Consider the following 13,621-nt stretch of genomic DNA (forward strand, 5'->3'; position numbering starts at 1 on the left):
TGTGATAGCCTTCCGGTTCACAATATATCTCCTCCTCTGATGAGCCAGTATCTAATGTGGTTCCACCGTACAATTACTCCAACAACCTTCGGAAACCTGCGTTCCGTAAATTGTTGGGCCTGCTTGCAGGACTGCCACTTGTGTTGGGAAGGAAACAAACTGCTGAATTAAAGCCGGTGTACATAGAGCTGTTACCACCTCGTTTCACAGCTTTAGAAACGGTTTGATTGAAACAGGGTGATATCCCCATCATTCAACTGCACACCCCCAGTTGCAAATATTCAAATCAATTAAATCTTCTCTCTCACAGAGGCTGAAGGGGGGTGGGAGGGGAAGTGGAGGGGGGGGGAAACGGGGGGGGGGGGGGGGACCTTGATGTCTGGCTGTTCTTGCTGAAGGAAAGGTCGCAACAGGTCCTCAATGTACTCTATACCTCTACGTCAACCTTTATCCTCTGATGATTTTCAAGGTCTGTCAGGTTGTCCAACATATTTGGTCTCGCTGCCAGACCTAAGAATTACATCTAACATTAATGTAAAAAATTTTTCCATTCAAGAAATGACTGTGTTACCAGACTTAAGGCAAAGATACAACATCTAAAAATATTCAAACATTTTTTTTCCAAATAAATTTTACCAAAATAAAAAAAAAATACCCACAAACTTGATATTGTTTCATATAATTCTCCAACAATGATTACGCCACCCTCAATGAACAAACCCCCCCCCCCCCCCCCACCCCTCCCAAAGAAAAAAATGTTTATCCCTATTTTCCAAAACCATTTGTAGATATGCTTATGTTTTCATTACACTTGATAGCAGGTGGGTTGCAGGCTGTAAAATGTCAGCAAAACTATCACAAAGAACTTTAACGTTAATAATAAGTTACTAAGTGTAATGCTTCCTATTGACAATAACATATCCCACCTTCAGATGGAGATAACTCAAAAAGTAGTACTGTGACCCTCATTTTTTTTTTTTTTTTTTTTTTATTTTTTTTTTTTTTTTTTTTTTTTAATATAAGTTGTTTATAATATGAAGCTTAAGATTCATGTCAGAGTTTATATGAAAATTCCTCTCGGCTAGTTTAAACTTTCCTTCTTGCATATTATAAAAACCTCACAGAAAAGGTCTTTAATAATGGTTAATTTTCTAAGTAAAAATCAAAGTAACTACGTATGTTTCCGTAGATGTATTGCTTTAAGACCGTTTTGTTAAATAGCTGATTAGGTTATGGTCATTATGAAAAATACCTGACTGTTATAGCATCCCATTATGTTCAAAGCAAAAAAATGATAAGCACATGTAACATTTCCTATTAGAAGAAACAAGGTAATTGTTTTGAACACACTAACAGTTGTAAACAGTATTTTTGGATACCAGCGAGATTGATAAACCTGTTAATTCAATATTACCCATTTGTCACAAATGTAGAAAATGATTAGACTAGTAGCAAAAGCCTGTTGACAAATATCTTAAAAATTCCTTTTTCAGTACATGTAAAGGTTTTTTAACCGCACATTATAGTGTACAGTGTTTTTAGTGATCAGAAGAAATTAGTATGACATTTCAATTGCAGTTGTAAAGAATAAAGATTAAGACTACAGAACAGTACAACCTCTCCAGAGTGGCCCTTCACTTTAGCAAAACCTCTGTAAAGTAACATCATCAAAAATCCCAAAGCTGAAATATACTATCAAATTTACCTCTCTAGAACAACAACCTTTACATAACCAGTCAACTTTTGTATACTCTCAAGAGGGTGTTTTCTCTATCAGAGGTTGCACTGTAAAGTACAATTATTTAATGACAAGTTTATTTTTAATTATTTGTTGTCTCTTTTATGTACGTCACCCACTACACAGTGTTGTAGAGACGTAATTGAATAACTCCTGTCTGGGTGTGTCAAACGCTTGGTTTTCAACACTCTTGTGTCGAAACATTTCTCATCCGATCTCACCGAACATGAACAAAATGTGTTTTGCCCATAGTGCCCACCATGATCGATAACTAGCCAAAATCGCCCATGCAAATTCGGAATTAAGTCCTTAATTTACCTTGGGGTCAAGGTTTGAACCTTCCCTATTGTGGTCCGCTCTATATCTCATAAACCCCTTGAAGGATATATCCTCAAACTTGGTCAAAACGAACACCTCATCAAGCGAAGTGCAGAACTTATGAGTCAGCCATGTCAGCTCAAGGTTCAAGGTCACAAACTGAAGGTCAACGGTTTGAGCCTTCAGTTCGAGTCCACACTATATCTCCGGAAAACCCCTTGAAGAAGTTTTATAAAACATGGGTCAAATGAATTACCACAACAGACTATGTGCAGAAATATGAGTCCAACCATGCCAGCTCAAGGTCAAAGGTCACAACTAAGGGTCAAAGGTTTGAGCCTTCACATTTGGTGTCACTCTGTATCTCCTTAACCCCTTAAGGATTTTTCATCAACTTTTGTCAATGATCACCTCATCAAGAACTCATGAGTCAGCCATGTCAACTCAAGGTCAAGTCACAACTGAATGTTCAAAGGTTTCAGCTCTGTACTCCTAAACCCCTTTATGGATTTTCATGAACTTTGGTCAAATGGATCACCTCATCAAGACGTTTTGCAGAATTCATGAGTCATCCGTGTCAGTTCAAGGTCATGTCACAGCTAAAATCAAAGATTTACCCATACACTATCCATCGCAGGTGGCGGGGATATAGCTGTCTTTCAGACTGCCTTTTATAAGTAGTATAGGGTACTTTTAGTGACAAAAAATGCACATACCTCTAGTAGTAATAGGTGTCCTTTGGGACTTTTATGTCTCTAAGTAACCAATATACATGTATATATACTGACTTACTATCTAGAGTGATTAGGCAGTTGTGGGACACTACCCTTTTATCTCAAAGGCAGCTTTCTATTCTATTCTGAGTAGGCAATGTACAGAGCTGTAATTTTATTTCTGGTATTTGCCAATTGTATTTACATAAATGAGACTAATAAAGTGAAAACTACAATTAAATAGACTTAATTCAAGTATTTTTTAATATTCCTTTAAAGGGTATCCTATAGTTTTGTATGCAGAGAACAGGAGAAATACTAGGCTAACTCCATTTCATTCAACGTTTGACTATTTTATTAAGTTTATAGTTTTTTGATGTACATCATTCTGAGCACCGACACTAACTATGAAAATAGAAGTGGAAAGTCAACAATTGTTAAACTTTTGACAGACAGTCTAAAGTATGATATAGCTGTGCCAAGTGAAAACCAACATAGTGTGACCATACATGTCAAGCAAGGATCTGTCATTGATTTTAGTCAAAAAAAATGCAAAGAACAAAGGAAATAGGCTCTACAAGGCAAAAAAAAACTAAGAACTATTTCTCTCCGCCATTATGCTACTACCATTTTTATGCGCCATTATTTCCTATGCTACTACCTTTGTTAGGCCGCCATTTTCTGCTATAGCAATTAGAGAATCTGTTAGCGTACAGCATGGATCCTGACCATACTGCCGGGATTGGCAGGCTGTTGGTCGAAATGCCATTATTTTGGTTTTCTCATTGCGCGCTCATATATCATAATAAAGTAACAATTTTTAGTAAGTTTTATCCTGATCCAATGTTTTGATACAGTTTTATGGCTGTATTGACATGTATCAAGCCTGAAAGAATCCATCAGCTTGCCATTTCTGTCTGTGTTTAGACATTCCAATTTTAATAAGATAGACTAATTGAAGAATAGTCCAAGCTATTCTACTTACCCTGGTCCTCAGTGTCCCGGCATCAAACACCTGGTAAGTTTTTTGCATGCAAGTACATACAGCTATCATTTAAAGGCATATATCTTGAAACTCATTTTTCTAGTCCAATTACCAACCTCACTGGGTCAAGTTTCAGACTCATGACAGTATATGAGCAAATTGTCCCCCTTTTGGTCTTAGAAAAATCTGTTAAAGTTTTACATGCAAGCTACTATCTCCCAAAACTAAAGCAGATAATGATTTGAAATTTCACGTGTCTTCGGGGTTATAAAACAAATTGATGGCACCAAGTCCCCATAACCTGACCTTCATAAGGGTTCTCAAGTCATGAAGGTATTTATCGTCCGGAACAGGTGTGGTATTCAAGTGGTCTTAACTCTTACAATTTAGGCCCTAGTTACGTCATCCATTTTTGTCCATTTTTGTGTCACAGAACCATTACTGGTACCTATCTACAAGGAGAAACAGGGAAAATCTATGTATTACAATTAGTAAGCCAAAATCTTTACGGTTTCCTACATATTTCTTCCCTCTCAATATATATATTCAAAATTTATAAATGATTAATAATGTTTGATTGATGAAATACAAAAATGTGAAGTTAAATCAATAACTACAATGGCATGGCATTCTGTTAAGGTAGTTCTGCACTTCAGACCGGAAATTTTTTTCTACATTTAGAATTTGATTAACACTCAGATTTTTTCAAAACTTCGAATATTCTACGAAAATTTCGAAAATAAAAAAGATAGGGTTGTGCGCTTGATCTTTTGCTAGACTGAATTGAAAAATTTAACCTAACGCAAGTTTTCATAATGGACTATGGGAAAAACGCATATTCAAAACATATTCGCAAATAGAAATATTTCTGCAATTAGATTTAAATGAAAACTTCTCCAGTCATAACCAGACATACGGCCTATAAACGACGAAATAAAATGTAATAGTGTCCATAAGCTTATTTTATTGAGATATTTGCTAGGATTAAAGTGAACAGCTATTTCAAGGCTAATATTAAGACATTAATTTTAGATTATTTAACGTGTAAGATAGTTTTAATATCATATTTTAGACTTTTAGAAAGCAAGAAACAGTGCCCATTTTAATATATTACATTCACAGGTAGTCCTTAATTCATAAACTGATTTTTGTTTTCCGTACGCCGAATAAGGGCATTATTTCTACGTTTTCCTAATAAGAGTATGTATGCAATCAATTCGGTTTTCAAACGTGCAGAAATACCTTAAGTGACATATCATAACAGTGACAACAATGTGAGAAACGATTGCAATAGAAATAATCCCATCATAAGAATAATGATCCTTAAGAATAAAAAGATGCTGATTAATTTCATCAGTTTTACATTACATTATATAGCAACTAAAGCAAAGTTTAAACTTAACAATAAGGAGTTTTCTACAAAGACAACCATGTACACAGCTAGCCACTTCAGGACTGCATATAATAAATTCATTCCTTCCTACTTGATACAACAGTATATGTACAGGCAACATTCTTGTACAATATAATAATAAGGTGAGCTACATGCCTTCAACCACGTCACATAATTCTACAACATAATGGGAGTCGGTACTGATCTGTCAAGCAAAACAGAAACACATTGAAGTTCTTCAAACATTGAACGAGTGCTAATTAGAACAATGTCCATTCCATAGTCCAGGATTTCCAATGCTGAATGTATGTACAACATCCTCACCAACAGTTTCCAGTGATTCTGAAGACATAAATAAATTATACTGTCAAACTGAAATCACACCTACTTATGAAGTGCCTTAATATCTTTTTCTGGCCACCCAATGGGAGGCATATTCGTTGGGCTGCCTGTCATTCAATCTACAGAATGTTTTTAGTTAACAAATAATCAATGCTTCAGTGGTTTATCGTCTAAATATACCACGGTCAGAGATTCAGATTGCGTAGGACTTGAACCAAGAGGGCGCTATCCTGAGTGGTCAAACTACTGAAGCATAACGATGAACTGTGGAAATTAAAGATAAATCACAATCAAGGCCTTGATTGTTTCATCTGACATGCTCACAGACCATGACTGACTTATTTAAATAAATATTTGCTGGAACGAATTTACGGAGAAGTAATTTATCGGACATCATGTGGCAATTTGATGTCATAATGCTTCTTTATACCAGTCTGCGTGAGTCAACTGTTGTATATCACAGAATAAACAGAACTTATTGCCTACTTTTTTGTCTGTAAATAAAATCGAGCCTGTTAGAATTTACTATTGATCAATGCAGAACCTTTAGGCATACACGCGTCCAAACTTCATATGATGAATTACCTAGGGTAAAAATTTTCTGTAAAGTTTCATCAAACCATTCAGTGATCTGGCCTATGTTATCTAAAAATTCACAGAAGGAAAAATGACCAGGCCCATGCCCTCTGGCTGCACATGCTATTGAAAAACAGAAATTCAAATAACAACATTTTATAAGGGTCACACAAGGACATTGTGAGTGGAATAAAATTAAATTAGGCAAATATTAGGGAAAAGTTATCAATTGGTATAAATACTACACCCCGACCAACATCTGCAAAACAATAATACACCTACTCAACTTAAACCGACGGCTCCGACAACGCCGAGCAAGTGCAATAGCTCTACATTTTCTACTGTAGTCGGTGCCTAAAACAAAACAGTGTGAGTCAAATACTGTTCGTAATGCATCAATTATAACTAGCATGTGTAAAGTTCAATACATACTTGACAGTGGACTTGAAGTTCTTTGAAATCAACTACACAAGCCCTCAATGACATTACAAACATTAATTGACGCTATGCAGTGATTTAAGAAATAATTTATAGCAAAAGAGTGGTTTAACAAAATTTATGCCGTTATGTGTGTTATACTTCTGGCGTAATAATTTCACGAGGGCCGCATCCCAGTGAAATTATTTGAACGACGTATTACCACCCAAAGTATAAATAGTGATAAGCATGCTTGTGTTATAAATTAGTCCGATTCTAATATGCCCTAAATCTCTAACACAAGATAAAATATAGAGCGCTATATCTTGGTCGCAACAAAAACTTTGACGTCACCACAACGTTAACGTACGTCATTCTACATAAGATGATTTTAACAGAGACAAGCCATATAAGAATTATTCTTTTTGGAGAATTATTCTGATAAATTACAAGTGTAAACATTTACCTGAGTGTACCAATATCTCATTAATTGTCGTGTTTAAACATGTTATAAACCAACACACTGGACTAGTCTACTCAAATGATCCCTCAATAGTTCTATTAAAGCTGTAGAACAACTTCCCTACAATCATAAATTTATATCAATCATAAAAAACAAATCATAGATTTCACATGGAACGATATAATAAATTGAGCCTTGCCATGAGATAATCAAAACATTGGCTTTATGACCACCGCGCAGTCTGTCAGGATCCATTGCTGTTCGCTAACAGTTTAACTAATGCAATAGGCTTTGAAAGCAAAAAGAACCAGCATGGATCCTGACCCAGACTGTAAAGCCACTGTGTTGAGTTTCTCATGGCCGGCTCATATAATTGGACACTACAAAATATTTTACAAGTTAACCGTCATGAAGGGGTCCTCAATATTGAACAATTGTTTCTCATGTAAATCAGTATCTCTCAAATTATACATCCTGTAAAAACCATTAATGGTGTCATATGAAAAAGGGGCCGTAGAAAGACACCCTAGTCGGTGCATAAACCAAAAAAGCTGATTCAGTGGCCAGCACCTACCAAAATGCATGTGCTGTCCGTACTATATCATTTCATGGTTACAATTAAAATAAGATGGAATATAATTTTTGTAAAGTTCTTACTCCTAAACAAAACAGACACACAGCACATAAACCACACTACCAATATAATGAAATCATAGGTTCACCATGCAACTATAAATATAACAGAGAATAAATTATATTACCTGAACCTCATTACAGTCACCAGGACAGTTCTCTTGAGTGTAGTTTTTAACAACAATAGCATTTACACAATAAACCAATTTATTTCTGCAAATGAGGACCAAAGACTTACGGCAGTCCCTGAAATAGTTCAAGACACATCATTCAATTTAAAAAAACAAAGCTCCGCCTTCGGGTGCTGACGCTCATCAGATTTTTTTTGTTAATAGAAATATAGTCCTACCCATGATTTCTAAGTCAAAAAAGGCCATCATTCGTTGCAAAAAGCAGGTTAGATTTATGTTTCTTGATGTTCATTGTCCACTTATGATGGTGAAAAACTGTAGCAAGTTTTAAAGCACTATCTTTGATATTTATGAGAAAAATTGACTTTAAACATAATACTCACAAGAAAATATTTCCTAAGTCCAAAAAGGGCAAAATAAATATTGCAAAAAGCCGGATGGAGTTATTTGTAGCTTGCTGGTACAGGTCAGCTTATTGGTGAACAAGTGTTGCAAAATTTCAAAGCCAAAGCTTTGATAAGTTTAAGAGAAAACTTTGACCTAAACATTAAAACTTAACAAAGAATCTGATATTAACTAAGTCCAAAAGGGGCATAATCTTGCAAAAAGCAGGATGGACTGGTTATTTTCTTGCAGTACAGTCAACTTATGATGGTGAACAGTGTTGCAAGAGTATAAATCAAATAGCTTCGATAGTTTAGGATAAAAGCTGACCTACACAAAAAACATAAAACCAAGAAAACTGATTTTCTTAAGTCCAAAATGCAATAAAACTTGCAAAAAGCAAGATGGAGTTAGTTTCTTGATGCACAGGGTCCTGCTAATGATGGGTGAACAAGTATTCCACGTTTCAAAAGCAATAGCTTGATAGTTTAGAAGAAAAGTTGACCAAAACATAAAACTTAACCAAGAAAACTGATATTTATCTAAGTACAAAAAGGGGCCATAAATCTTGCCAAAAAGCAAGACTTGAGTTATGTTTCTTGCTATATCCGGGTCAGCTTAAGACGGTGAACAAGTATTCCAATTTTCAAAGCAATTAGCTTTGATAGTTTAGAGAAAAGGTGGACCTCAACAAAACAATACCAGGCCACGCCGACGCCGAACAACCGCTCATTATGACAATAACTCATCATTTTTTTTCAAAAAATAGATGAGCAAAAAAAGAAAAAAAGACATCAAAACATACATCTTTCCACAATTTCTCATTTAACCTTAAAATTAGATAAATAGATCAATTGCATGTCTTAGTATCCATAATCCATTATTATAAAATTACCTTTAAAACAAAAGAAATTACAATATACCAGGTGATATCCTGTTACTTGAACGTCAATTGCTGCATTTAAAAAAGAGGTTAATTTCAAGCTTGAGCATCAACTTGGTCATGTTGGTCACCTGATTAATTACCAGATCAGTCTGAAAAAAATATAATGATAATTTATAATTCTTAAAATATTGTTATCATTTGCCAGAAAGAACCAACTAATTCAGAAAATTAAAATTTAACTCAAATATCTAATACTCTTTGTCACTGTTAAAACACTCGTTCTGGAATGACATCCACGTTAACATGCGATTACGTCAAAGTTTCTTATTGCGATCAAGAAAAAGCGATTCTAAAATTTATCTATTGTTTTGAGATTAAGGGGCATATAAGAATTAAATAATTTATAGCAAAAGTGTGCTTTAACAGTAATGTATACACATGTGTGATAATACGTCGTCAAATACATTTTCACTGGTATGCGTCCCTCTCTGTGAAATTAATACACCCAGCTTATAACCACCCATCGTGCATAAATAGTGATAAAGCACTCTTATTAGCTATAAATTAATTCTTAAAATTCATTCTTATTAGTGGCAATTAAGCGCATCTTACTGCACATAGTGTGTTTTTTTGGTGAATGTTGTATAAAAGAAATTTTCGGATTGCTGTGCATTAAATGGGTTAATTTCACTAATGCCGTAGCATAACGTGTTTGAAGTAGATGCATTAGAATAAAGGAAATCAGACAAAGAAAATAATATTCTTTCTTCCATCTTCCTAACGCAGTGATCTCCTTACCTAAAGGCAGAGATTTCTCCAGTTTTGAAAGAAACAACTCCTGCATGCAGTTTTGAAATTCATAAAAAGACTGCCCCAGTCAAAATTTAGAAATCATACAAAAAATGTATTTAAAAAATTTTATTATTTCGTACTGGTAACAGGAAGAAGTTTGGTATATTGGGTTAAAAGCTATAATTCCTTCCACATTTTTAACACACACCTCAATTTCAGCTGAATTTTTACTTGAAAAAATGCCCATAATTCCACTTTTAACCTGTTTACATACTTTCGTCTAACACATTATCAAACTATAGTGTCAAATGTAACAACATAACTTTAATAACATTCATCACAGAGTGATGTTATAAAAACAATAATAGTAGAGCTATATTAGGTATCTACAAATGAAAATCAACAAAAAAAAGACTGCGCAATAAACAAATCTCAAAAATTTAAGTAATGATTTTATATATGCTTGAATTACATGAATCAATAAACATTATATCACATACCGTTTATATCCATTTCTTGTGACCCACTATCCCATCGACTAAAGATCAGGACGACTGTTCACCGCAATTAACTCTGTGGTAATGAGGCATTCTCAGGGAATCCGACAATGGTACATATACCTATCCGAATTGATCACGAAGTTTGAAAAAAAAGACAGTCCCTTTTATAACACAATATCTGATTTCCAGTGCATATGGACGACCAATTTCCAGTTTAGTGTTGTGTTTATCCACATTATACAATCCTAATTGAGAAAAATTCATTAAAAGTGTAAATATACAGTTGTTCCATTTATTACTTCCGTGAGCGTTCGTACAATCCCAACCGAGTTGTCTTTCTTACTAACGATAGCATCTAATAAACGACAGCGCCGTAATTTACCGGGTTACTAACAAGACAAAGGCTCACCTGTCTTCCTGAAAAATCCAATATAAGATATTAAAATGCAGAAAATACAGCAAATATAGCCTGTCTTTTTACTGATATTTGTGAACTAAGAATTTTCTTAGAAAGATAAGGAAGGTGAGGTGCTTCCTTAGATTTAAGGACAAAAAATACATATCTTAAGATTTTACTTAAGATAAAAAATTTCTGAAATCACACTTAAAAAAAAATCTTAGATTTAAGGAAAAATAATCAAAACTTAAGGAAATAATATGAACTTAAGATTATTTTCAAATCTTAGATGCTACTGAAATACGCACCCAGCCTGCACATCCGTGCAGTCTGATCATGGTCTGCACTGTTCGCTATTCAGTCAGTAAATTTTCAGCGAACACCCCTTTTAACAGTTAATGGTTCTGTCCAAATTGAAACATGGACAAGTTCATTATAGAAATTTAGCAGGGTAAGGGTTAAATAACCGCATATTTGAACTACTGTCACCAGTAAGAATAATAACAGACAGTAAACTATAACTATTACTGGATGCAACAGCAGTTAAGCAACTAGCAAAACAACTACTAGTTCTCACAAGAGTAAAGAGCTACTAGCATTAACAGGAGTAAAACTAAAACTACTACAGACAGTAACAGAAATAATACAGCTACTAGTTTAGTTTTAGTTTATTTATACTTATTCATTTTAGGTCGGCAGTGAAGCAAGTTCCACAACTTCTGTTAATCACTCTCGACACCTTATACCTGATGGATCCATCGCCGCGAACGTGTGGGATACGAAGAGCTAGTTGCCCTTTAAACGCTGCGTGCAAAGCAAAGGAGCTACAAGTACCGTTTTTCAAGTTTTTGGTATGACGCGGCAAGGGATCGAACCCATGACCTGTCCTCCCGCACTACTAGCAGTAACTACAGGCAGGTAGTAACAACTGTAAAAAGCAGTAGTAAAGAAATTAGTAATGTTAAAGGCAGTAAGACTAAAACAGCTACTAGCATTAAAAGTCGTAAAACAAGTAGAAGCATTAACGGCAAAAATACAACAGCTACAAACATGAACTAGAACTGTCACAAGAGTGACGAATTATACCTCACAATACGGCCTTGTCACAGAAGTAAGCCAATGTCAAAATCGAACTTCAAAATCAATTAGGGATCATCTGCTGGCCGTGATCAACCTCTCTCTTAAGTTTCGTGTTCCTAAGCCCAAGCATTCTTAAGCTTTCACTGTTCCGGATTACTGTGACCTTGACCTTTGCCCTACTGACCTCAAAATCATTGGATGTCATCTGTTGGTCATGGCCAACCTTCTTATCAACTTTCATGGTCCTAGGCCCAAACGTTCTCAAGTTATTGTCAGGAAACAGTTTAACTTTTCCGGTCATTATGACCTTGACCTTTGACCTACTGACCTCAAAGTCGAACATGATATGTATTTTATTATGTTACACCTGTGTACCAAAATTTATTATTCTATGCCTAAACACTCTCAAGTTATCATCCGGAAACCGTTTAACTGTTCCGGTTCGTTCATTGTGACCTTGACCTTTGACCTTCTGACTTAAAGTCAAGCTTGACCTGTATTTTATGATGTTACACCTATATACCAAAATTTATGATCTTTGGCCTAAGCATTCTTACGTTATCGTCCAGAAACCGTTTAACTGTTCCGGGTCATTGTGACCTTGACCTTTGATCTACTGACCTCAAAGTCGAACTTGACCTGTATCTTATAATGTTACACCTGTGTACCCAAAATTATTAAAATCTGTCAAGCCTTTCATGAGTTATTTTCAAGAAACAATGAAAACCAACGGCCGGACCGACAATTTCATTCCTATATACTCCCCCCCCCCCCCCCCCCCCAAACCCCAACTTCGTTTTGTGGGGATATAATAAAATTAAATTTGCTAGTAGCATTGTAGTATTAACAGTTGTTAAACAACTACTGTTATCGTCAACGACAATCAAACAGCTACCAGCATTAAAACAGTAAATCTGAAACTACAACTGACAATAACAGGAGTATCACTCCTACCATTGTTTACAGAAATACTATTGTAGGCAGTAATGTTAATCGTTGCTTTGGGTGTTGTTATTGCAAGTGTACTGATTTCGTTTCATTCTGCAGCATATATTAAGATTGCATAATTAAACAATGGCCTAAATTGTTCTAATCCGGATTAGTGTTAAAGATATATTAGGTTTGGTGTTGAAAATGGTATGGCATGCTTAGTAGAAGCTGACTTTAGTGGTAGAAAATATCAATATAGCTATCTAAAGGAGCATGTTTCCAGATGTATATTATATCAAAACATTTAAAGTTACTCACTAACAGTTAGAGTAGTATTTTAATCATGTTCATTTCCCAACAAGTTTGATATAGGATGTACTGAAAAATGTAAACTTTAGTAAATGTTAGATATTGGTATAAACGCATTGAAGAATGTTGAGTCTCTCCATTATTACAAAAACCTTACAACGAGTAACTCCTTTCTCAAAGCTTGTTTAGTTAGTTTATACGTCAATACGTTTGTACCAATATGTGTGTACCAATAGTCAATTTCAAAACACCCATAGTTTATTGATTTTTGAGAGAAAAAATAAGTCGCCAAAATATGTGAGCTAGTCGTTTTCAGGTAAGAACGTATCTGAAATTATCAACCGATACATGACTACACGAGTGTCTTATTACTAACTATGATACACTGAATTTCATTGTTTTTATTATTATTATCATTATTATTATTATTATTACATTTGTATTATTATTATTTGCTAACATGAAAGTACCTCCTAATTTACTCCTAATTTACATAATCTGACATAAAACTGGAGATGTGCTCTTATAAGATAATTATTCTGTTACATGCTATAAGCAGTTAATAGTTTTTTCTAAGCAGTTACTGGTTAGTTCTAATGCATGTACTTTACATGAGTAATTGAAAGCAGCCATA

This window comes from Mercenaria mercenaria, unplaced genomic scaffold (assembly GCF_021730395.1).
Source record: "Mercenaria mercenaria strain notata unplaced genomic scaffold, MADL_Memer_1 contig_4512, whole genome shotgun sequence".
Lineage (NCBI taxonomy): Eukaryota > Metazoa > Mollusca > Bivalvia > Venerida > Veneridae > Mercenaria > Mercenaria mercenaria.